This window comes from Giraffa tippelskirchi, chromosome 8 (assembly GCF_054371585.1).
Source record: "Giraffa tippelskirchi isolate mGirTip1 chromosome 8, T2T-mGirTip1v1.2.pri, whole genome shotgun sequence".
Taxonomy (NCBI): Eukaryota; Metazoa; Chordata; class Mammalia; order Artiodactyla; family Giraffidae; genus Giraffa; species Giraffa tippelskirchi.
In genome coordinates, this window is record NC_137282.1 from 27,071,279 (window position 1) to 27,094,580 (window position 23,302).

General features: G+C 37.9%; 1 long non-coding RNA gene across 1 annotated transcript; it reads right to left on the minus strand.

The window, feature by feature from the left end:
- Positions 1 to 537: 537 nt before the first annotated feature.
- Positions 538 to 20,481, minus strand: LOC145518611 (uncharacterized). Its single transcript, XR_014063031.1, has 5 exons — positions 18,899 to 20,481; positions 13,501 to 13,691; positions 6,633 to 6,753; positions 3,870 to 4,103; positions 538 to 1,573 (listed from the first exon to the last, which is right to left on the minus strand). It is a non-coding gene; the product is annotated as an uncharacterized LOC145518611 (long non-coding RNA).
- Positions 20,482 to 23,302: the final 2,821 nt, after the last annotated feature.

Here is a 23,302-nt window from a genome sequence, read left to right on the forward strand (position 1 = left end):
GGCCACCTGGGAAGCCCCCACAAATTAATTAAACATCCACTGTATTTCCTAAAAACTCCGAGGATCTGTGAAGCTGTTAAAAAACTCTAGAATAATTTTTCTCCCAGCAATAGGAAGACAGATTCTGCCTTTTTTGCAGACTTAGAAAGTAATAGTGAAGTGAAAAACCCGAGTTTCGGTTTTATCCATATTCACCCATAGCTGTGCAGATCTGACCTAACTTGCTCACTGGCAGAATTCAGTCTCAACCTCCATTCTGTCTGTTACATGGCATTGTAAAGCTGAAATTGCCTAAGACCTTTAATTTAAATTCCAAGCAATAGTTTGGAAAATCCCACAATGGTCAAAAATTCTGGCAGCAAGAATGGAAAAGTGAGCTTTGTCAGGACAAAAGGACAGCTCTAACCCCTGAAAGTAATCAGACACTCTTCAAAGAAGGTTTCTGAAAGTCAAAGCATGTACTGGCTGGTTAGAGACTCCACTCCAACCAGTTCTCTCAGAAGGTTAAAATTACACCAATTCAAGATCGGACCTTTCAGTGCAGGGTTGACATTGAAGTGTGATATTTAATTCAGTGGGATAGGATTTTCCAGTACAATTAAATCCAAAGCTATGGTTAATGTGACTATAAAAAGGACATTTGGTTATCCAAGTACTGTGATTGAAAGAATACGTTTGTTCATTTAAAACATTCAAGATACTGAGAAGTAAACTGATAAGGGAGTTGTTAACTGCAGAGGGGAGGAGAAGAGCAGGAAGAGGACTAGTGAAAGGCAGAAGATTAGAAGGAAATTAAAGTGGACTTTTAATCTCTTTGTATAATTTTTCTTTGCTTTTTCATTTAAAAAGCCTTAAAATGCGCCTATTCATGGCCTTACCAGAAATAAATGCATGAAGAGAAAGAAATCCAATTGATTTTTAATTGTTGACACCAAATTGTCAATTCAGAACAGTTTCTAGGAGAAATGTAAAACTAGTCACATACCAATGTGAGCGCACTTGTCCTCTAGAGCTTGAGAAGTGAAAACATAGGCCAGGGAAGCAGAGCTCGCATTAGCCAGGGCCAGGATGCAGCCAGTCAAGACCCCTAAGCAGCATGAAGTGGGTCTAGAAAACTACACGTCTGGATGAAGGCTGCATGTGCGTCTTCAGTGGTCTTCTGTTATTTGCTGCTATGAATTTGAATTTGTATTTCCTTTCCACTGTCTTCACATTATCAAAGTATTTATATCCATGCCATATATACTATCAGCCGATCGCTGTCTACAGTACTTCTTGCAAAGTAAGCCATAAGTAACTTAATGAGTTATGTAATAATGATGATTGGTAAGTATTTATTTCAGGATGCTCACAACAAAAACTGAAATCCTCATTTTTCATATAGAAAACTAGGAAGCTTAGTTTGTTCAATGAACTCCCCCATGGCCATTTACCCAACTGGAAAATGTCAAAGTCAGAAATTGAATATATACATGTCTTACTTCACTCAGGATGCATGCTCAAAACACCATGGCTCTTTATTTTCTCTTCCTTTGGAGATGGCTGCTCATCCTCATTGCTTCCGTAGCTCCACCTGTCCAAAGGGAAGTGTTCTTTTAAATCAATACTCACTACACTTTCTGTTTTTAGTTGGGCCAACTTCTGCTGCCCACCTAGTGAATTGCATTTTTAAAGAAGCTTCTAAATTTTTAGAAGTACAAAGCCTAATTCTATCAAATAACTTTCTATCTGGATGCATTAGAGCCAATGGGCAGGTGAAATATTGGGAACTAGATCACCAAAGTGGAAGGGAAGACCAGCTTCTCTTGGGGTCCCTCTCCTGTCTCACAGCTACAATTTGCACAAAGATAAATATTCTGGAGGGATAATGATGACAGTGACAGGCAACAACACTGAAGAGAAAACTCTTCCTACATAATTGTTGAACGTTTTCATTTAACGTCCCTATTAGTATGTAAAACTCAACTAAAATCTTTTTAAAAATTATATAAAGAACAGCATATATGTTTCAAGCCAGGCAAATCTCCTATTAACAAATTTAATTTACAGCAATCAAATAAACCATCTTTCTCAAAGCATCATCAAAAAAATCCAGTTGTCTTGTCTCAGCCATTTCATTAGCTGATGTCCAGAAATGAACTGACACCATTAGAACTCTTATAAATACTGTTTGCAAAATATATTTTACTTGAGTGATTTTTCCTCATGACCTCAAATAACTTAATGACTCAGCTGCCTTTCTGCCAAAGCCAGAAATCCTTTCACCCTGTGATATGCTGCCTTCTACCCCTTGCTACCAAAACCTCTAGGTTCCTAAAACATCAATATATCTTTTACCTAAAGTTGCCCTTTGAGGTAATGCATGCTTTTGAGTCATCTGTCTTTAATTTCCTTTGTCAGTTTTTCTCCCACTCTAGTTTCAGTTAAATATCACCTGGCATTCTTATGACATTACCATGATCGTGATATTGTGAATGCCATCTAAAGAGTTTCCATATTCTGCACCTCCCCTGGAGATTACCTCTCATCTCCGGGAAACACTTTGGCCTCTGAGTTTTAGTTTCTTATGTCACTAATGGCTGACACTCATCCTGATTGAGGGAGTCCTGCCTGCCAGAAGTAAGTGATTCCATTTAGGATGGAATAAAATAACTATGTTGCTAATTATACCCACCACTTATTGAGTACTTGCTACATGAAAAGCCACCTGCTGAGTCCATTTCTTCCTCATGGTGATCTTATGAGAATGTATTCTTGGGGCTTTCCTGATGATGGTCCAGTAGCTAAGATTCTATGCTCCCAATACAGGGAGCCAGGGTTCGATCCCTGTTTTGAAAACTGGATCCCACATGCTGCAACTAACACCTGGGATGGCCAAATAAATAAATTCTTTTTAAAGAATATATTGTTTTCCTTAGAAACTGTCAAGGTGAGGAATCAGGCACCAAGACACAAAGTCATTTGCCTACCATTACCAGCAGATAACAAAGGGGAGATTTTAACCCAGGCAGCCTCACTCTGGAACCTGATTGCCCAGCAATATTAGAGTGTCCATGGCAGTTTGCGGGGACAATACTGAGAAGGCAGAGTGGTGGGCAGCAAAGCAAATGAGAATGGATGGGCTTCCTGGATGAGCAGAGGGCTTCCTGGATGAGCAGTGTTCAGGGTGTCCCAGACTCCATGGTTGTTTGAAAAGGATAAAAATCAGTGTGAAGGGGATATCAAGGATGAACGCTTTCAAGACTGTAAATTCATTTGACTCAATATCAGTGTGTAAGAATACAGATGGCTACATAATTTCAGCTGGTCTATGTAAATGATTAGCAAAACAACTCAAGCCCATGGCCTTTGGGGAAATTGCCATTGTGGTTCCAGATGCTCGGAAGATGTGCTCCCTGGACTAAGCCAGGCAGGGTCCCTTAGGTGAATGAGTGCCATTCTGTGAATCACCCTCCAAATGTGTAGGGTATGTACTGTATTTTTATTTATTAAGCAACCATGAAAGACAAAGCTGCAGAGGATTCCCCGAGCGCCAATAAACAATAAAAGAAAGCCCAACTGTTGTTTTGTTGACATTTCAGTTTTCCCACATGCCCCTCTTCTCAAACTGCAAAAGTGCTATTCATCCCCACGTTGACTTAAATGAAAAGCAGTAATCTGTTGGGATCAGTTTCTTTTAGGAGCAAATAGCAATGAAGCTTGCTATTTAAATCTTCCTTCCATTGATGCACATGAGCATTTAAATTGCGCAGTTAAAAGTAATGAGCACTTAGTACCATTTTCTGCCGGCATCAAACTGCTCTCTCCCATTATCTAAGAGAAAGTATTTCATTCCGAGCTTCTCAGATGAAATAGGAGAGGCTTCTTACCTGTTTTTCTTTTTAATTCTCATAATTCCTTGGTTCTCCCAAGTCTTAGCCCAACTGCTATTAATTCTCGCATGCTTTCTTTACATGCTAAAGACCTCCTTGAAGCTGTCTCAGCAACAGTGCTTTCTTCTTGCTTTTAAAAGAGCTGTCAAGATTAGTCAGTCCACAACATACGTGTTTTCTGTATCATTCTTCCTCCAAATCAGTGATAGTCATTTCTTCTGCTGAGAAATTCTTTATAAAATAGTAAAAAAAAATAAAATTAGCATATTTTACTTATAGCTCAATATGTGACTTGCTGTTTTGCCAAGCAGTGATTTCCAGTCATATGTGTCACAGTGAAAATAATAATAATGACTTGAAGCTTGCTGATGTTCAATGGCCCAGGCTCTGTAGGGCGGCTTCACCCAACCACTAATTCTTCACATTAAGAAGGATTGAGCCTCAAAGGTCTCCGTTTAGATACAGTGTCTATTCTTCCGTTCCTGTGCTTTGTCCTCCCCCTCTGAACCAGTGAAGCTGCTCAGTCGTGTCTGACTCTTTGCGACCCCATGGACTGTAGCATCCAGGCTCCTCCACCCATGGAATTTTCCAGGCAAGAGTACTGGAGTGGGTTGCCATTTCCTTCTCCAGGGGATCTTCCCGACTCAGGGATTGAACCCAGGTCTCCCGCATTGCAGGCAGTTGCTCTACCGTCTGAGCCACCAAGGAACCCTCCCTCTTTGGGCTGGATAAATTGTAACACACGGTGGGATAATGGCCCATCCAGATTGGTGCCCGGAGTCAGTGGCTCAGTTTATACTGAACAGTGTCCATCTGGCTGATGGTCTGCTCTCTGTCCTACCTCGCACCGCCCCAGGCCACCCAGAGCGGGTCTCCCTCACTGTTTCAAGGAGTAACAGGGAAGCCACACATCTCACAAGCTTCCTCTGTGAACAGCAGCATCTTCACCTAACATACGGTAGATCTGCTCATTCCCAGGAAGTCCAGCCACTAACCCACCACACACCTCTCACCTGCCCGAAATGACTTGGTATAAACCAAGTGTAAGTCCAACAGTAACACCATTTTTTGGAATATGCTAATATATAGCATTGAAATGACATAAAAATGGAAATGTGTGAGTTTTTCTTTAACAATAAGCAATCAAGGAAGCTTGAAAACACAATATTTTTTTTTTTTTTTTGAAAACACAGTATTTAAGTAATTTAACCAAACAAGGTTTAGGTAATTTAACCAAAACTACATGAGTCTATGTGTGTGTGTGTGTTAGTTGCTCAGTCGTGTTCAACTCTTTGCGATCCCATGGACTGCAGCCCACCAGGCTCCTCTGTCCACAGAATTTCCCAGGCTAGAATACTGGAGTGGGTAACCGTTCCCTTCTCTAGGGGATCTTCCTGACCCAGGGATCAAACCCATGTCTCCCACATTGCAGACAGACTCTTTACCATCTGAGCCACCAGGGAAGCCCTCATGAGTCTATATTTAACATTAAACATTAAATACAGACAGGAGGAAAGTTCTCAACTCTTTCATTGTAACTTGCCAATAAAAGAATTCATGTTGTAGTTTCATTAATTTTTTAACATTATTTCATATTATTTTTAAATATATGTTAAAAGTATATATGATATTTAAAGGATGGTAAGACAAATACCTACTTAGCTACCATTATACATTATCAACAGCCTTGTTATTCTGTTGATTTTTTTATAGTTATGTAAAAATATTAATATTACTAAACAGTAGGCTATTTGGTTTGTCCTAATTCCCCTTTTATAATGATGGAATCACACCACAATATATGTGGAGATTTGTGTGATTTTCATGTGATTTTCTTTTATTGCTCAATATTAACTTTTTGAGATGCATGCATAAATTTGGGAATCTAATTTGTTTATTCTGTTCTTAGAAGACAAAGAGTTGCTTTCAGGATATTGCTTTTGTGCAAATGCAGCCATGACCATTATTGTACATACCTTCTGATACATATAACACAAAGTTTCTTTAAAGTATATTCCAAAGAGTGGAATTGCAGTTTTTAGGTAATATACATATATACTTTAACTAGGTTAAGTCAAAATTTTTCCCAAAGAACTACTGATTAATGAGGTTAACAAGATTAATGAGAACCTAATCTTCTGAACATCTATAATCTTAGATTTAAAAATTATTCCAGAAGGTTGGGTGTCAAATGGCAACTAATTGTGATTTTATTATTTTTCATCTGATTCCTAAATAACATTTTTTTGTATCCTATTAGCCATTAATGAGTCCTCTATCCTGAACTGCCTGTTCACACTTTTACCTATTTTTGTATTGCATTGTTTGCTTATAGATTCCATTTTATATGTTCTTTACACTAACTTTTATTAGCTACATTTTTAACATGTGGCTGATATTGTGTCCAGTTTGCTTGTTTTCTTGCTCTATTTTAATCTAACATTTAAGTCATATTGGTTCCAAAGAACCATTTTGAAAATTTTACTGTCAGTACCAAGAATCTCTGGATCAATCTGGGAGAAAACTGACAAATTTATGATACTGAGCTCTCCCTATCAATATACATGGTCTATTTTTTCATTTATTTAGGTCTTCTTTGATTTCTTTCAGCTAATATCATTCTATTCTTCGTAAGAGACTCTTACATTGCTTTTAACTTTATTCTTATGACATATTTTTGCTGCATTTGTATGTGCTGTCTTTTATTTAGCAAATCGTAAGCATTATTTGCTAATATAAAAATAAAATTGACTTTAATACCTTGAATCTTCTATTCAGCAACCCTGTTAAATCTCTTATGAGTCCCATTGATTTGGGGAAGACTTTGGGTTTTCTCTTCCCTTTAAGGTAAGGATGGTACAGTGGTGCACCCTGGAAAAGGCTGGGAGAAAAGAATATCCCCTTTAGATCTGAGAGGCATGTGATTAGCTGTATAACACTGATATAAAGAAAAATGTGAACAATGCAAAAGCCAGTCAGGCACCCTCAAACTGCAGTCTCTGAGGAGCTTGTGTAGAAGATGCCTAGGGAATTTTTTTTCAGTTGTCCATTCACTGTGCAACTTTGAATTAAACCATTCAAGAACTTCCTCCATAGATTTGTTACTCTCTGCTATCTTCTGGTTCAAAAATTGCTAACTAATTCATTAAAAATGTATTTTTTACCTTTTAAAGAATAAATTAAATATAGTAGTACATGGAACAAATGTTATAAAATAGACAAAATGATAGCATTTTAGGTGAATACAGCATGTTTTGAAAACATCCCTATGTCAAGTTCAGTTTTTTGCAACAAATATTCATTGAGGGCTTCCTATAGGCAACACTGTGACCCATTAAGAAGAGTATTTGTTTGGTTATCCTGTGCCAGGAAAAATCAAGAAGATAGTAAATTTTACTAATATAAGCCATCAATCTCAGAAATAGAAGTAATGCTCACCCCCATCTTTACTCTGTAATAGGTTTATCACCCTGATTTATTGGATAATTGCCTGATCCATCTTGCATATGTAGACAAGAATTCATCTACCTGAGATACTTAAATGTATTCATCATTGAAAGAAAACTCCAACTAGCTAGCCATTACGTCCTAATTCATTAGCAATGGTCATCACTCAACACTTTCTAGGGAAAAGTCATACAAAAGAAATGCTTATGACAGTTCTTTTTCTGACTCAATGAAAATTCTAACATTTTTCAATTCATGTCTAAAACATGGAAATACAATGGTAATATTTAGCCTGAAAAGTGTTAGTTGCTCAGTTGTGTCAGACTCTCTGTGACCCTATGAACTGTAGCCCACCAGGCTCTTCTGTTCATGGAATTCTCCAGGCAAGAATACTGGAGTGAGTAACCATTCCCTTTTCCAGGGAATCTTCCCAACCCAGGGATTGAACCTGGCTCTCTTGAATTGCAGGCAGATTCTTTACCATCTGACCCACCAGAGAAGCCAAATTTTAGCCTGTGTGTGTGTGTGTGTGTGCGCACACACACGCTAAGTTGCTGCAATTGTGTCTGACTCTCCGCAACACTATGGACCTAGCCCACCAGGCTCCTCTGTCCATGGGATTCTCCAGGCATTAATACTGGAGTGGGTTGCCATACCCTCCTCCAGAGGATCTTCCCAACTCAGGGATCGAACCCACGTCTCTTACATCTCCTGCAGTGGCAGGCAGGTTCCTTAACCTAAATAGTTTTAGGGACATAATTTCTAGTAGCAAGAAAACAAACACTTTGTAAGCATAAGAAATTTCTGAACATGTTGCAGATTTTTCAATAAATGTTATTTTCTCCTTTTCCTCCTTGTGGTGTGTGTTGTAGGGAAGTAGGGAGGTTATATCTTTCAGAGGAGGACTTTGAAGACTCAATTAGATGTTAAGTATTTAAAAGATTTAATGCTCTTCCATTTAGTTCATTTATTTGAGCTACTCAAGTCTTCTCTACTTGCTACATCTGCTACCAATACAAAAATATATTTATTTAGAATCAATGCAAACAATACTGAAATATATTTGGAAACATTGCAAACCCTCCACTGTTGCTACCAATCTCATTTCCCTCCCCAGAAAGAATAAAAGCAGTGTACTTTGTAACTTTAGAATGTTTTTCTATACATTTACATAGATGCATTCATTGGAAGGACTGTTGTTGAAGCTCCAATACTTTGGTCACCTGATGCAAAGAGCCAACTCACTGGAAATGACCGTGATGCTGGGAAAGATTGAAGGCAAAAGAAAGGGGTGGCAGAGGATGAGATGGTTCGATAGCATCACCAACTCGATGGATATGAATCTGAGCAAATTCCAGGAGATAGTGGAGGACAGGAGCCTGGAGTGCTGCTGTCCATGGGGTTGCAAAGAGTTGGATAGGACTTAGCGACTGAACAACAACAACAGATTCATTCATAAATGGATAAAATGTTACATAATTTAGAATAATTTTGTTTCAATATAAATGGAATCATAAATATTTATGCAAAATTATTTTCTCATAATAATAGATCTTAAAATGTTTCCATGTTTTATTTGGAAAATATAAATATGGAAACATTGCTTTTTCAGCTGCCACAGAGTAGTTTTTTTTTATATAGTTTAGGATATTATCTAACCATTCACTTACTGATGAAAATTTATAATATTTACATCAATCTATGAATATGTTTTAGATCATCCTGGTGTGAATATCCTTATAGATGCCTCCTATAACAGAAGTGAGCAAGTATGTACTAAAAATACTTGGACATTATATTTTCCCTAAGGGAAAGAAAGGCCTAGAAATTACATACGCCATCCTTCAATCTACAGAACACATCCAAAGATTCCTTTAAATTCAGTTATGTGTTTCTCAATATGTCCCTCTAGTCAATTCTCATGCCCATGTACTCTGTCTTTTCCCAGTTCAATTAGTTCTATCAGATTGTGGAAGATTTGTTTTCTAGATTAAAACTTTAGCTATGATTTCAGGTATCCCAGGACTGCCTAATGTGTGATACAATCAATAATGTAGCTGGTAGGAAAAAACTGCTTAAATTTGGCTGAATTCAGGTTAGCTGAAAATAAGCTATTTCACTCAACAACTTGTGCAAAAATTAATAGATATAAGAACTCTGTTAAATATTTTGTTAAATATTGTGCAACCACCTGTTGCCCTTTGTAATATTGTACAGATCATTTTCTAAAATGCAGTGTGTATTATATCATAGATAAATATTGATGTTTTGTCAGTAGAATTTATATAGCATTGTTTTTTACCTTACCATAATTTATTTAGGCTATTTTGTTTCATGTTGCTGGAAGTTTGAACTTTTCCTGTATGTTAGTTTTCTAAGCAAAATCTTTCTCTAATTTTGCAATAGCAATTATTAGGCATTCTCTGCTTATTTCATTATCTTTTACCTGTATTTCTAATCCATTCTTAGATAACGCCCACTCTTTCAGCTTCCATGGAGAAATGTTGTTGTTGTTGAGTCACTCAGCCGTGTCTGAATCTTCTGTGACCCCATGGACTGTAGCCCACCAGGCTCCTCTGTCCATGAGATATCCCAAGCAAAAATACTGGAGTGGGTTGCCATTTCCTCCTCCAGGGGATCTTCCCAACCCAGGGATTGAACTTATGTCTCCTGCATTGGCAGGCAGATTCTTTACTGACATTAGATTAACTCAAATAGCAAATAAAAGTGGCTTACTTAAAAAAAAAAAAAAAACTGCTTAATTTTCTTTTCCCCTTGTACAAAAAAAAGGAAAACAGAGTCAGACGAACAGAATAGGCTTAACTGACTTTAAATTGTTATTTTCAAAGTAGAAAAATTCTATGCTTCAAATTTCAGTTCTTTTTAAATTAATGATTCATTATTGGCTTCTTTTTCTATTTTTCCATATTTAAAGAGAAATGTATGTTTTATTTTAAAATAGAAAAATTCAATTTTTCTATTTCAAAAATACAAGTTTTTAAGCATTTTAAAATAGAAAAATATAAAAGAGAGCACAAAGCTCTGTAATCTTACCTATCCAAACTATCTATTAGCTTTTTAATTATCTGTACAAATTGCTTTCTAAATACAAAGTATGTTTATTATATATTATTTAAATATTTGTATCTCAGTTGTTAGCAGAATTGGGATATCATTATTTTGTAACCTACAATAATTTATTCAGGCAATTTACCAAATGATATTTACTTTATTCCAACATCTTCATAGCTTAAACAGAGTGTGCAGGAATAATTTTATTATGAATTGGAAATATGAAAACAAAAAGATTGAGACTCAGGTGAATTGATTGGTTAAATATGAAAGAACATGACTGAAATGATATTAAATATTAAAAGAAAAAAGTATAAAAATACCTATAAAATGGAAAAGAACATGTAATGATGTATGAAGGTCTGCAAAATGTTCCAAGGTGCACCAAATATAGCTAATACTAAAAAAAAAAAAAAAAGCAGTGTCTAGGAATTCTCATTTAAAGCCCATCATCATTTCAGCCAAAATGACCTGCTGACCAACTTGCTTTTAACTAAATTGCTTTCAGCGAAATTATGTTCTATAAAATTGCATTTATCCACACTGCTTTTTCTGAGCTTTTTTTAAAATTATTTTTTAATGGTCAAATTATATGTTGCTATTGGGACAGAATTAGCAATCTAGAAGCCATTTTTTCCCATGCTTAGTTCTTTTCTCTATCTCTGCATCTCTCTGTCTCTCTGATCATCTTTATCCTTAGATTTCATCATTGATCAATTTCTATCCCTGGACCATGAGATTCTTCCTGTGAATATAAATGTCATTTGAAAGATGACCTTCTTCATACCAGACTTTCAGAAATACTCTGAAGTTGCGGCTTTTTAACCACAGAATATCTAACTCGCCTAGTTTTAGGGTGTTCCCTTCAGTCCTTTTTCAAACTAAATTTCATGCCTCGTGTTGTTATCTCTCCTTGTAAGATAAACACCAGGGCTTCCCTGGTGGTCCAGTGGATGAGACTCTGCCTGCCAATGCAGGGGACACGGGTTTGATCCCTGGTCCAGGAAGATCCCTCGTGCCGCAGAGCAACTAAGCCTGTGCATCACAACTGCTGAAGCCCATGTGCTGCAGCTACTGAAACCTGCGCTCTGCAACAAGAAGCCACTGCCGTGGGAAGCCAGGCACCACCATGAAGAGGAGCCCTGCTTGCCCCAACTAGGGAAAGCCCACGTGCAGCCACAAAGACCCGGTGCAACCATAAATAAATAAATATTTTAAAAATCCCTTAAAAAAAAAGATGAAGACTAAATATTTTAAGTGAATTCCTGAATAAAACATGTGGTGCTATATAACCAACGAACAAATCAACTAGGCTACTCTCACTCACTGGAGCGTTTTACAATAGCACACGCTTTCCGCATATACCAAGAACACTATTCCCCCCACCTTCTGGCTTCATCCTCCAGTTCCCAAAGCTGTCTGCATAATGTTACTGCCATAATAACAATGCAGTAGAAAAAAAAAAAAAAATTATCACTATGCTAGTATTCACAGCCTTTCTCTCCTGAATTCCAAAGATTCTTGTTTGAAAGGCCATCTCTTGACTTCTCTGTAGCTCCAATCCTAACAGCAGGCTGCCTGTGAGACTGCACTTTCCCAGTAGCTGTACCAAGAGCAAGAGAACGGTGAAATGTCACAGGGCAGAGGGTCTGGGGAGTGAGGTGTGGGGGACATGGTGCATGAGAGTGTGTTGAGTGAGGCTTATGAGGTCGGGGGGAACACGTGAAACAGAGGAGCAAAGTGGCATGAAGGAACAGGACATTTTTACTTTTGTGATGTGTGGTTTTCATGAACATATAATATTGAAAGAGATTATATTTGAAAGCATTTGTGGTAAAACCTCCTGTGTCATGGACAGAGTGAAATGGCCTGACTGGACTTGTTAAGAAGGTGAAAAGCAAAAATGATGCCTCAGAGCTTCTGGAGTCACATTAGTGTTTCCTTTTAACGTGATTTTGAGAGACTGGGTCATGTGTAGACATGGCTTATAAATATCATCACCTGGTCAAGAGCAGAATAACGTGTCCTGACCACTCTCACACAGGTAAAATTAGAATTAAAAACCATCCTCCACTTGATGACAGATTCTCAGGGAACACTCTAATACCAAGGGGCAAGTCTGGCTCCCTTGCCATCATTTTTGCTTCAGCCATCTAACAGAAATCTGCACAACAATCACCAACTACATTCCAACTCAAATTTCTCTTAGCTCTATAATCAACCCGTATCCTATTTTGCATTAATCCCTTTCAGCCTAACCACACCACATCACACTCAGCATCTCACTTGAGAATGGAACACAAATCTGTCATCTGAGCAATACTGAAGTCTTGCTGGAACATGACTAGCTGCAGTGTTTAGGAAATTGCGTTGTTCTGGAGAGAAAAATCTTAGAAATCTACAAATCTCTCCATACCTTATGGCGTCCTTTTATCACTCCCACGCCAAAGGGGACCAGAACTCTCACTGGCAGTATCGGGAAGGGAATAGCCCTGCAAATATATTAGATGTTCGGTTCAAGTGCTGTGACAGTGGCAGCAAGATTTTTGCCCATATTTTCAAAAGAAATCTACCATAGAATAAGGCTACCCTCGAGAACTCATCTGGACCTACTTTGTAAACTCCCCGTATCTCTCACTTTGCTGGTTACTGCTGTCTGTTAAGACTCCTCAGAAGCATATCTTTATGTTTGCCCTTATTTCATTTGCAATATCCTGTCATATGAAAGTTGTCCTTAAGTTCATGCTTCTCCTAAAAATACCTGTTTTGTTCACGGTACATTCCTGGCACATAGGACAATGCTGGTATGTAGTACATGTGCCATTTGACAGTGCCTGTATCTTATCTCTTCTTTACTCTTATCTCAGTTCCAAAAGCTGAAACAATACCTGCTATGGTAGCATAAAGGATCTGCACTGATTTTAATCATCAGAGGAAAAAAATTCATAAAAATTCATAGTAGTTAAGTTAAAGATAGGAGAAAGTGCAGAAAAATCCTCTGTTAAGATAAAGGACTAGGACCAAATGATGTTTTGCAGTTGTTTACAATGCTCGAGGAGCTGAAGTTTGTAAAGAAACCATAACTAGTAATTGATAAGAATGCAGTTACCTGTGTTAGGGTGGTCAGGAAAGGACCCTCTGAGGACATTTTCATAAGAGAACCAAGTAACAAGATGCAGAGAGCCATGTGCAAACTTGAGAGAAGATCATTCCAGGTACAAAAAGGACAAGTTCAAAGGTCCTGAGGCAGGGGGAAGCTCAGCGAATTCTAATGATAGGGCCAGCGAATCAAGTAAAGATCTGTGGGGAGAAAAAGCATCGTTAATGTTCGCCAGTCTGAAGATTATTTTCCATATATTTGCATAATAATGTATGTACTGGTCTCACAGCATCTCTATGTTTTTTTCTTTTAAGTTTGTTACTTTCCCCCTTTAAAAAAAATTGTTTAAAAGACAAGGGCTCAGGGCCGGGGCAATGGGATGATCCAGAAGGATGGGATGGGGAGGGAGGTGGGTGGGGGGTCCAGGAAGGGGAACACATGTAAACCCATGGCTGATTCATGTCAATGTATGGCAAAAACTATTACAATATTGTAAAGTAATTAGCCCCCAACTAAAATAAATAAATTTATAAAAAAAAAAAAAGAAAAAAAAATAAGTAGATTAATTAAATAAAAAAATAAATTAGTAATAACTGACTTCAAAGGAAAAAAAAAAAAAAAAAGACTTACAGAGTTGCTTAACATACTCCAAGTTATCTGAGAAGTTTTTTCAACTTGAGTAGCAAGAGGAGATAAACACAATTTGTGAATTATCTGCTTGGGAAAGGCACTTAGAGAAAAAATGCAAAGAACATCTGTAAATAACATTTATATGAAAAAGTCTAAAAGATTATCATTTTCCCCAAGCCACTATATCGCACAGCTATATATAGTTTTTGTTGGAACATAAGGAAGTGGACAAGCACAGGGAAGCTTGGAACTTGAAAGGTAAGTTATGACTTCTCATTGATCGTTTCTAAGAGGAAATTAATTATGTCTTTCTTAATGGAGGGATAATAAGGGAAGTGGAGGTCTACAGAAGATAGAGAAAAAGGCTATAAAATTTTAGATACTTGAATAAAGTATTTTAATTCTCAGCTGAGAGTCCAGTGACAACTACCATAAAATCAGGAGGACCCAGTAAAGACATGGAATGAGCTAATTTTACTTAAGAATGAGAAAAAAAAATCAGCATGAATAATAATTGAAGATTAGAGGGAAATGTATTTAATACACTTAACTTTGTTAAAAAAAATTCTGACCTAGATTATATATTATTCATTTAAATTCACAGTATTTAAATGCACTAGAGAGTAATTCTCATAGACACTAAGTATAGCTCTGTTAAGCACTCTTTGTGTTTTAAGAGTGGAAAAGGGGCTTTGGTTTAAATCTCTCAGTTAATCGCCCTTATAGGAAGTCTAGAGGTTAATATGAGGACTTAGCTATCTCCACACACCAGGTGGATAAATATGGACATTTGAAGTATAATGTCCAGAAGATAAAAAATTTTAAAATCCTTGCATTGTAGCCTGCAAAATAAAAATATTTTTAAAATATTAGTGTAAATATATCCAAAGTCTTAATAAATTTTCAGCTAGATCAGTTTTGCTAGCTGGTAACTTTAGAAAATATTGGGAAGCCAACCTAATAGAGGCTTTTATGACTATGATTCCTCATCTTTGAAGCATTCGTTCAGTGAAGAATATTCTAAGCTCTGTATTAGGTTGGAGGAGAAAGTTAAATGCTTGAACTTTCCTAGATGGACTCAGATGTCACAATCTATTTTTTTCATTGTTGAGACCAGAGAGAAAGTCAAAAATGTGCTCACTGTGATAGGAAAAAGATCTACTCCCTCGAATTAATATTAAAATACTGTTTATTACTGCCACATAGTATCAGTAATTGGTCTCCCAAATTTGCTTCCACATATTGACATGAAATACTTCCCCATTTTACAGCCATTCTTCTTTTACCATGTTTCTACCAAAAAGTGATATTTCTAAAGGGCTGTATCTGGATTGTAGTGTTGGCAACAATTTAATTCGCTTCGCGACGCTCCATCTTCTATAGAAGAATCAGTCTTCCCTCAGAAAGCATATTCCATACATCCAACACTAAACCTGTGCTAATTTTAAAGAAGAGAATCTCCTACTTAGGTAACCAGTACTTTTACTCCCACATCTCATTTCAGTTCCTGTATTCTCATACTGCTCTTGAGTGCTCTCATATTTACTGTTAGCTGTCTGGTTTATAAATTGTAATGTCAGGAATGAAAATACCAGACATTTCTCATGCACTTTGGGCTCCATTTAGGATCTTAGGACTCCCTTTGTAGCTGAATTGTGAAAACATTATTTGTAGATTTATAATGAATTTTCAGTTTTGTGGAATCATAAAAATCAAAAGTATTTATTCCATGGACTGACAATAAAATTTAGTGGGTATTAATTTTTATATTTTAACTCTATATTTGGCAGAAGTATACATTTATTAACAAGTTTCTAACAGTAACAGTGATATGGTGCATTTAGAATCTTTTTTCTGGATTTTTTTCTAGTAATATTTTTTTTCTAGCTGTAAAACAAGACAAAATTCTAATCCAATCCCCATTTCTTCTATTTACTAACAGTCAAATTTTTAACATTACTTAAACTTGGCTTCCTTGATCTGAACAGTAAGCATAATATCACTGTCATAGGCCATTGTAAAGATTCAATAACTGAATATAAAATAGATAACTAGTGAAGACCTACTGTGTAGTACAGGAAAATCTACTCAGTAGTCTGTAATGACCTATATGGAAAAAGGATCTTAAAAAGAGTGAATGTATGTATAAGTATAACTGATTCACTTTATAGCAGAAACCAATACAACATTGTAAATCAACTATACTCCAATGAAAAATTGCTTTAATTTTTTTAAAAAATCTTAAGAAAATAAATAAGTTACAGAGATGTAATGAATAGCACATGGAATATAGTATTTTATAATACTTTTAAATGGAATATAACTGGTAAAGATATTGTACGTTGTATACCTAAAACTAATATAATAAAGTCAATAAGAAATAAAGATAAGAAAAGATTCAATGAGAGATTATGCTCAGTAAACATTATTTTCCTTAATCTAACTTGCTGAAGCTTTTTTATAAAGATTTGAGATAATAGGGGATTCACATGGAGTTGTCAAAAAATGATACAGAAATTTCTTCTTACTTTTAAACCAGTTTTCCTCAGTAGAAGCATTTTTCAAAGCTATAGTACAATATCACAGCCAGCATATAACATTGATAGAATCTACACACAGGTCTGGTGTAGATCTCCCCAGTTTATCTGTACTACTGTGTATGGGTAGTGTGTATATGTGTTTAATTTTTTATTTTAAAGTAACTTTAAACTTAAAAAAACTTAAAGAATAATAGCAGGAACATTTTTTCTGTTTCCTAAATAATTTTAAGTTGCCAACCTGATACCCCAAATATATTAAGTATGAACTTCCAACAAACAAGGACAGTTTCACATATATAGAATTACCATCAAAATCAGGAATTTAACATGGATACATTATTACCATCTAATCTCCAGACTTGATTCACATTTCACCATTTTCCAATAATATCCTTTCTAGGAAAGGATCCAGTTCTGTTTAGTTGGCATATCTGTTAAGTTCAGTTCACATTGGATCTGTTCCTCCATCTTGACTTACATGACTTGACACTTTTAAAAAATGTAGGTAAGTTATTTTATAGAGTGTCCCTCAATTTGAGCTTGTGTGATTTTTCTTCATGACTAGATTCAAATTATGTATTTTGGGTAGAAGTATCAGAAAAGTAATACTGAATTATTTTCATTGCATTCTATCAACTTATAAGTAACTTCAATGCATGCCATTACTGGGGATATTAAACGTAAGCACTAGACAAAAGGTATTTTCTTTCTGTTTCTCTAGTTGTAAAGAGTCTCTTTTACCTTTGTAATTGATAAGTATTTCATGCAGAAGTGCTTTGAATCTATAGTAATATTGTGTGCATCATTTAACTCTCACCAAAATGTTTTACATGCGTTGATGTTTTTGGCTGAGTTACTTATTACTCTGATGACTGACAAATGATTATCTTATTCTATAGTTCTCTATTACTCGGCATTCCTCTGTTATGAAAATCTTTCAGCTCTTCCATTTAGTTACTCATTCATTTATTCATGCATTCATACCTGCATGAACTTGTAGATTTCCATTTTATTCAATTGATTCTAATATATTGCTAGTATTTCTTATTTTAATGCTCAGGTTGTTCCAGATTTGACTAGTGGGGATCTCAACATAGTTTGTGTATCCTTTTGACATGGTTCCATCACTAAGGGAACATTTCTTTATTTTCTGGCACATCAAGCTGTTCCTGACTCACCTGTTTCCTTCCTCCCTTCACCAGCCCAGGAATCTAAAATTCCTCCAAAGAGTTCTCCACTAATTCCTTTTAGTGGAGAATGGTATTTACAAAGGAAGATCTGAGTGAACAATATGCTCATTGCTATTGGGGTATCTCTGCTCCCAAGCTCTCTCAGACAGACCTAGGGTATATAAGAACCATACAGTATAGAAATACATCATTTATCCCCACATCTCCCTTTCTCCCTTCCTCTCTTTGTTCCTTCCTTCATTTTTTCCTTCTAATCTATTGAAAATTCACATTAATATTTCCATATTTAACCCCACATTCCAGGGTTTATTCTCATTTTCTCTTTTTCCATACTGTAACTCCCTTTTCCAACAGCAATAAATCAGACTCAACTTTTCTCAATATAAATAACTACTTGATTACTTCCTTGCTTAAGTCCTCAGCTCATCAGAGCCACCATCACCCTCCTCTTCATCCTCCTCGTCTCCTCCCCACCGACGCAGACAAACTTCCCAAGTGGCTTGGTTTCTGAATACCCTACACCAGTTGCCACCACTTCATTCCTCTACATGGATGCCATCCTCACCCCAGTCGATCTTCAGTCCTTCACATTAGATGCCACTGCTCACCTCCCCCATCAGACATCCTCCTCAACTGTCTCATCCTGGGGTAACCAGGCCAGGCTGCCCCTCACTGCCGTGAACCCAAGCCCCCAGACACACCCGTACCTCACTCAGATTCTGAAAGCCTCCCACCTTAGGTACTGTCCGTAACACTGTATGGATGACACTTTTTTCACATCTTTACTTAACAGTTTCTTGACCAAATTAGGAGGAAAGGAATGGAGAAAATGAGGAGGTAAAGGGAAAAAAGGGTTTACAGAAAGAAGGAAAGGAATAATTAATCAGGGGTTTGTTTATAGGCCCCTATCTTACACTATACATAAAAGTCAACTAAAATGGATTAAAGACTTAAACACAAGGCCTGAAACCATAAAACTCCTGAAAGAAAACATCATACTGTCCACTGTAAATATATGCAATTTTAAAAAAATAAAAGTAGAATCACCTTGAGATCCAGTAGTTCCACGTCTGGGATTTATTCCAAAAAATTGAAATTAGGATCCAAAAAGGTTTTACCACTCCTATGTTCAGTTCAGTCGCTCAGTCGTGTCCGACTCTTTGCGACCCCATGAACTGCAGCACGCCAGGCCTCCCTGTCCATCACCAACTCCTGGAGTTTACCCAAACCCATGTCCATCGAGTCGGTGATGCCATTCAACCATTTCATCCTCTGTTGTCCCCTTCTCCTCCTGCCCTCAATCTTTCCAAGCATCAGAGTCTTTTCCAATGAGTCAGCTCTTCGCATCAGGTGGCCAAAGTATTGGAGTTTCCGCTTCAACATCAGTCCTTCCAATGAACACCCAGGCCTGATCTCCTTTAGGATGGACTGGCTGGATCTCCTTGCAGTCCAAGGGACTCTCAAGAGTCTTCTCCAACACCACAGTTCAAAAGCATCAATTCTTCTGTGCTCAGCATTCTTTATAGTCCACCTCTCACGTCTACATGACCACTGGAAAAACCATAGCCTTGACTAGACGGACCTTTGTTGGCAAAGTAATGTCTCTGCTTTTTAATATGCTGTCTAGATTGGTCATAACTCTCCTTCCAAGGAGTAAGTGTCTTTTAATTTCATGGCTGCAATCAACATCTGCAGTGATTTTGGAGCCCCCCAAAATAAAGTCAGCCACTGTTTCCACTGTTTCCCCATCTATTTGCCATGAAGTGATGGGACCAGATGCCATGATCTTAGTTTTCTGAATCTTGAGCTTTAAGCCAACTTTTTCACTCTCCTCTTTTCACTTTCATCAAGAGGCTCTTTAGTTCTTCTTTACTTTCTGCCATAAGGGTGGTGTCATCTGCATATCTGAGGTTATTGATATTTCTCCGGCAATCTTGATTCCAGCCTAGGCTTCCTCCAGCCCAGCGTTTCTCATGATGTACTCTGCATATAAGTTAAATAAGCAGGGTGACAATATACAGCCTTGATGTACTCCTTTTCCTATTTGGAACCAGGCTGTTGTTCCATGTCCAGTTCTAACTCTTGCTTCTTGACCTGCATACAGGTTTCTCAAGAGGCAGGTCAGGTGGTCTAGTATTCCCATCTCTTTCAGAATTTTCCACAGTTTATTGTGATCCACACAGTCAAAGGCTTTGGCATAGTCAATAAAGCAGAAATATGTTTTTCTGGAACTCTCTTGCTTTTTCGATGATCCAGCAGATGTTGGCAGTTGATCTCTGGTTCTCCTGCCTTTTCTAAAACCAGCTTGAACATCTGGAAGTTCTCGGTTCATATATTGCTGAAGCCTGGCATGGAGAATTTTAAGCATTCCTTTACTAGCGTGTGAGATGAGTACAACTGTGCGGTAGTTTGAGCATTCTTTGGTATTGCCTTTCTTTGGGATTGGAATGAAAACTGACCTTTTCCAGTCCTGTGGCCACTGCTGAGTTTTCCAAATTTGCTGACACATTGAGTGCAGCACTTTCACAGCATTATCTTTCAGGATTTGGAATAGCTCAACTGAGATTCCATCACCTCCACTAGCTTTGTTCATAGTGATGCTCCCTAAGCCCCACTTGACTTCACATTCCAGGATGTCTGGCTCTAGGTGAGTGATCACACCAACGTGATTATCTGGGTCATGAAGATCTTTTTTGTACAGTTCTTCTGTGTATTCTTGCCACCTCTTCTTAATATCTTCTGCTTCACTGCAGCATTATTCACAATAGCCAAGTTGTGGAAACAAATTAAAACTCCATTAACAGATAAATGTAAAAAGAAACTGTGGTATGTACATCAAATGGGATACAATTTAGCCTTTAAAAAGACATGAATTCTGCAATACTCAATCATGTGAACAAACATTAAGGAGATACTAAGTGAAATAAACCAACTACAGAAGACAGATATGGCTTGATTCCAGTTATATGAGGTATCTATGAATAATCTCTAAACAGCTGATGTACAATATTGTACCTATAGTCAATGATAATATATTGCACACTTAAAGAATGTTAAGAGGTGAATCTCATGTTAAATGCTATTTCCATGATAAAACTTTAAAAGTTAAAAATACAGCCATTCTGATCTCTGTGTCCAACATAGGACTTGTACTGATTGAATACAGGTAATATTTGATGAATAAGAAAAAAAGTCAAAGAATTTATTTATTCCCAATAGAGATATGACAAGAAATTCTTTCTCTTTTAACTGGCAGGGAGAATGAGTAGTGAAGGAAAAAGTTCATTTAGGCTATTAAAAACTCTTTTAAAGAGCTGTCTCCAGAAAAGTTTACAGAATTACCACAATTGGGCTTTAGAGTTCTTAACCTCCTGTAAAAATTAATGAAAAGACATCTTGGGCTTTCCTGGTGGCTCGGTCGTAAAGAATCCACCTGCCAATGCAGGAGACACAGGTTCAATTCCTGATCCAGGAATATCCCACCTGCTGCGGAGCAATAAGCTCGGGTGCCACTGCTATTGAGCCTGCGCTCTAGAGTCTCAAAGCCCAAACTACTGAGCCATGTGCCACAACTACTGAAGGCTGTGTGCCCCGAACCTGTGCTCTGCAACAAGAGAAGCCACTGCAATGAGAAGCCTGCTCACCGCAACTAAGGAGGAGCCCTCACTCACCATAATACATATATATTTTAAAGCCATCTTAATTAAAATAGTCAGGAAGCCAGAAGGGGGCGCTCTGCGGCCTAAAAGATTGCAGATCTCAACAGGAAGCAGACAGACTTTCTCGTCTTGCCTGGCAAGAGCTCAGCCAATGACAGACTATGGCAGCTCAGCTGGTGAAAAGCCATTATACTTAGAACTCTCAATTCCTCCAGCAGACTCTGTTTAGTACAGCCCTCGGAGAAGGCAATGCCACCCCACTCCAGTACTCTTGCCTGGAGAATCCCAGGGACGGAGGAGCCTGGTAGGCTGCAGTCCATGGGGTCGCTAAGAGTCAGACACAGCTGAGCGTCCTTGCTTTCACTTTTCACTTTCATGCATGGGAGAAGGAAATGGCAGCCCATTCCAGTGTTCTTGCCTGGAGAATCCCAGGGACGGGGGAGCCTGGAGGGCTGCCGTCTGTGGGGTCGCTCAGAGTCAGACACGAATGAAGTGACTTAGCAGCAAACAGTACAGCCCTCTCAACTTCCTTTCCTCTTCTTTAAAAGCGTTCTTCTCTGGTTGCTATGAGTAGACTTGTGAGTGGCTCGCCATTGCAATTCCTTGCTGATCCTGATTAAACCCACTTTCGTTTTTGTTGGAGCAGTAGCTGTCAGTCTGAGGTCAACACTCCGCGTTTTGTGCTTTTCTGTCTCACCTGCTGTGGACACCTAGCACCCTCATGGACTCTCCCAACCTATTCAACAAGGATCGGAAACTCATTCACATACTGTAAATAAGCAAAAGCCAGGTTTTTGCTTTTCCTTAGATAATGAAGGCACAGAGACTAGGTGCTAAGTATTCTTTACCTACCTGACATCTTTTTCTAAACAGATGGCTTTCCCAGGCACTATGTTTGCCCTGCTTATCCATCACGCTTAAAGCTGAGGTCATGGTTCCGTTTTTGACCTGTGTATCTCATATCTGGTTCTTCCCTGTCTATGCTAGACCATACTCTTGCTCTAGATTGTATTCATAGCTGGTTCTTGCTTCTTAATAAACAAAAAGATAGAAATGACTTCTCAACTGCCCCAGGGAAAAAAACTGATTGTGGACTTGATGGCTGAAGTTCAGAAAACTGAACAGACAATACAGCCTTTTGTGTTCTTTCTGACACTGCGAGGAAGACAGGCTACAGAAAACAAGCTCCAGGAGGACAGCGCACCCGTTGGTCTGGCGGTGGATCAGAGTGCCCGGGGCAGCAGCGTTGATGCGCACAGACCAAGGAGAGGCCCCAGAGAAGCCGTTCTTAGAAGCTAGAACATACGCTCCTGTTCCTGTGCTCATGGTTGAGGTGATCTCCCTCTCAGATCCTCCGTCAGATTTTCTTTAGATTTTCCTTCCCCTATGGTTTCTCGGCGGCGAGGTGTTTTATTGAACATCTGGAGTAGCAGCATAGGAAAATGTCATAAAAACGGAGGAAATTAAACGAAATATGCCCGGTAGGAGCCGCGCATGAACGCGCCAGTTCCTGTTCTTCATTGCTGTTCTTTCCAGATGTGGAGAGTTTTCTTGAAGTGGAAGAAATAAAAAAAGAATGGTTAGTGGTGTCTAAAAATATATAATTGGATTCAATGACTATTGTGCTGGAAAGGTGTTTTTCAGAAATACTTCCTGGAGAGAAAAGACACAGGAGAAATTATATTTTGGCTGGCCTGGCAACATGATTTTCCACCCTGAGGGCTGTGACTGTTTTATCTGGCTGTCATCTTTTTGGCTTTGCTGAAAGTTAACCCTCTGAATGGATATTAAG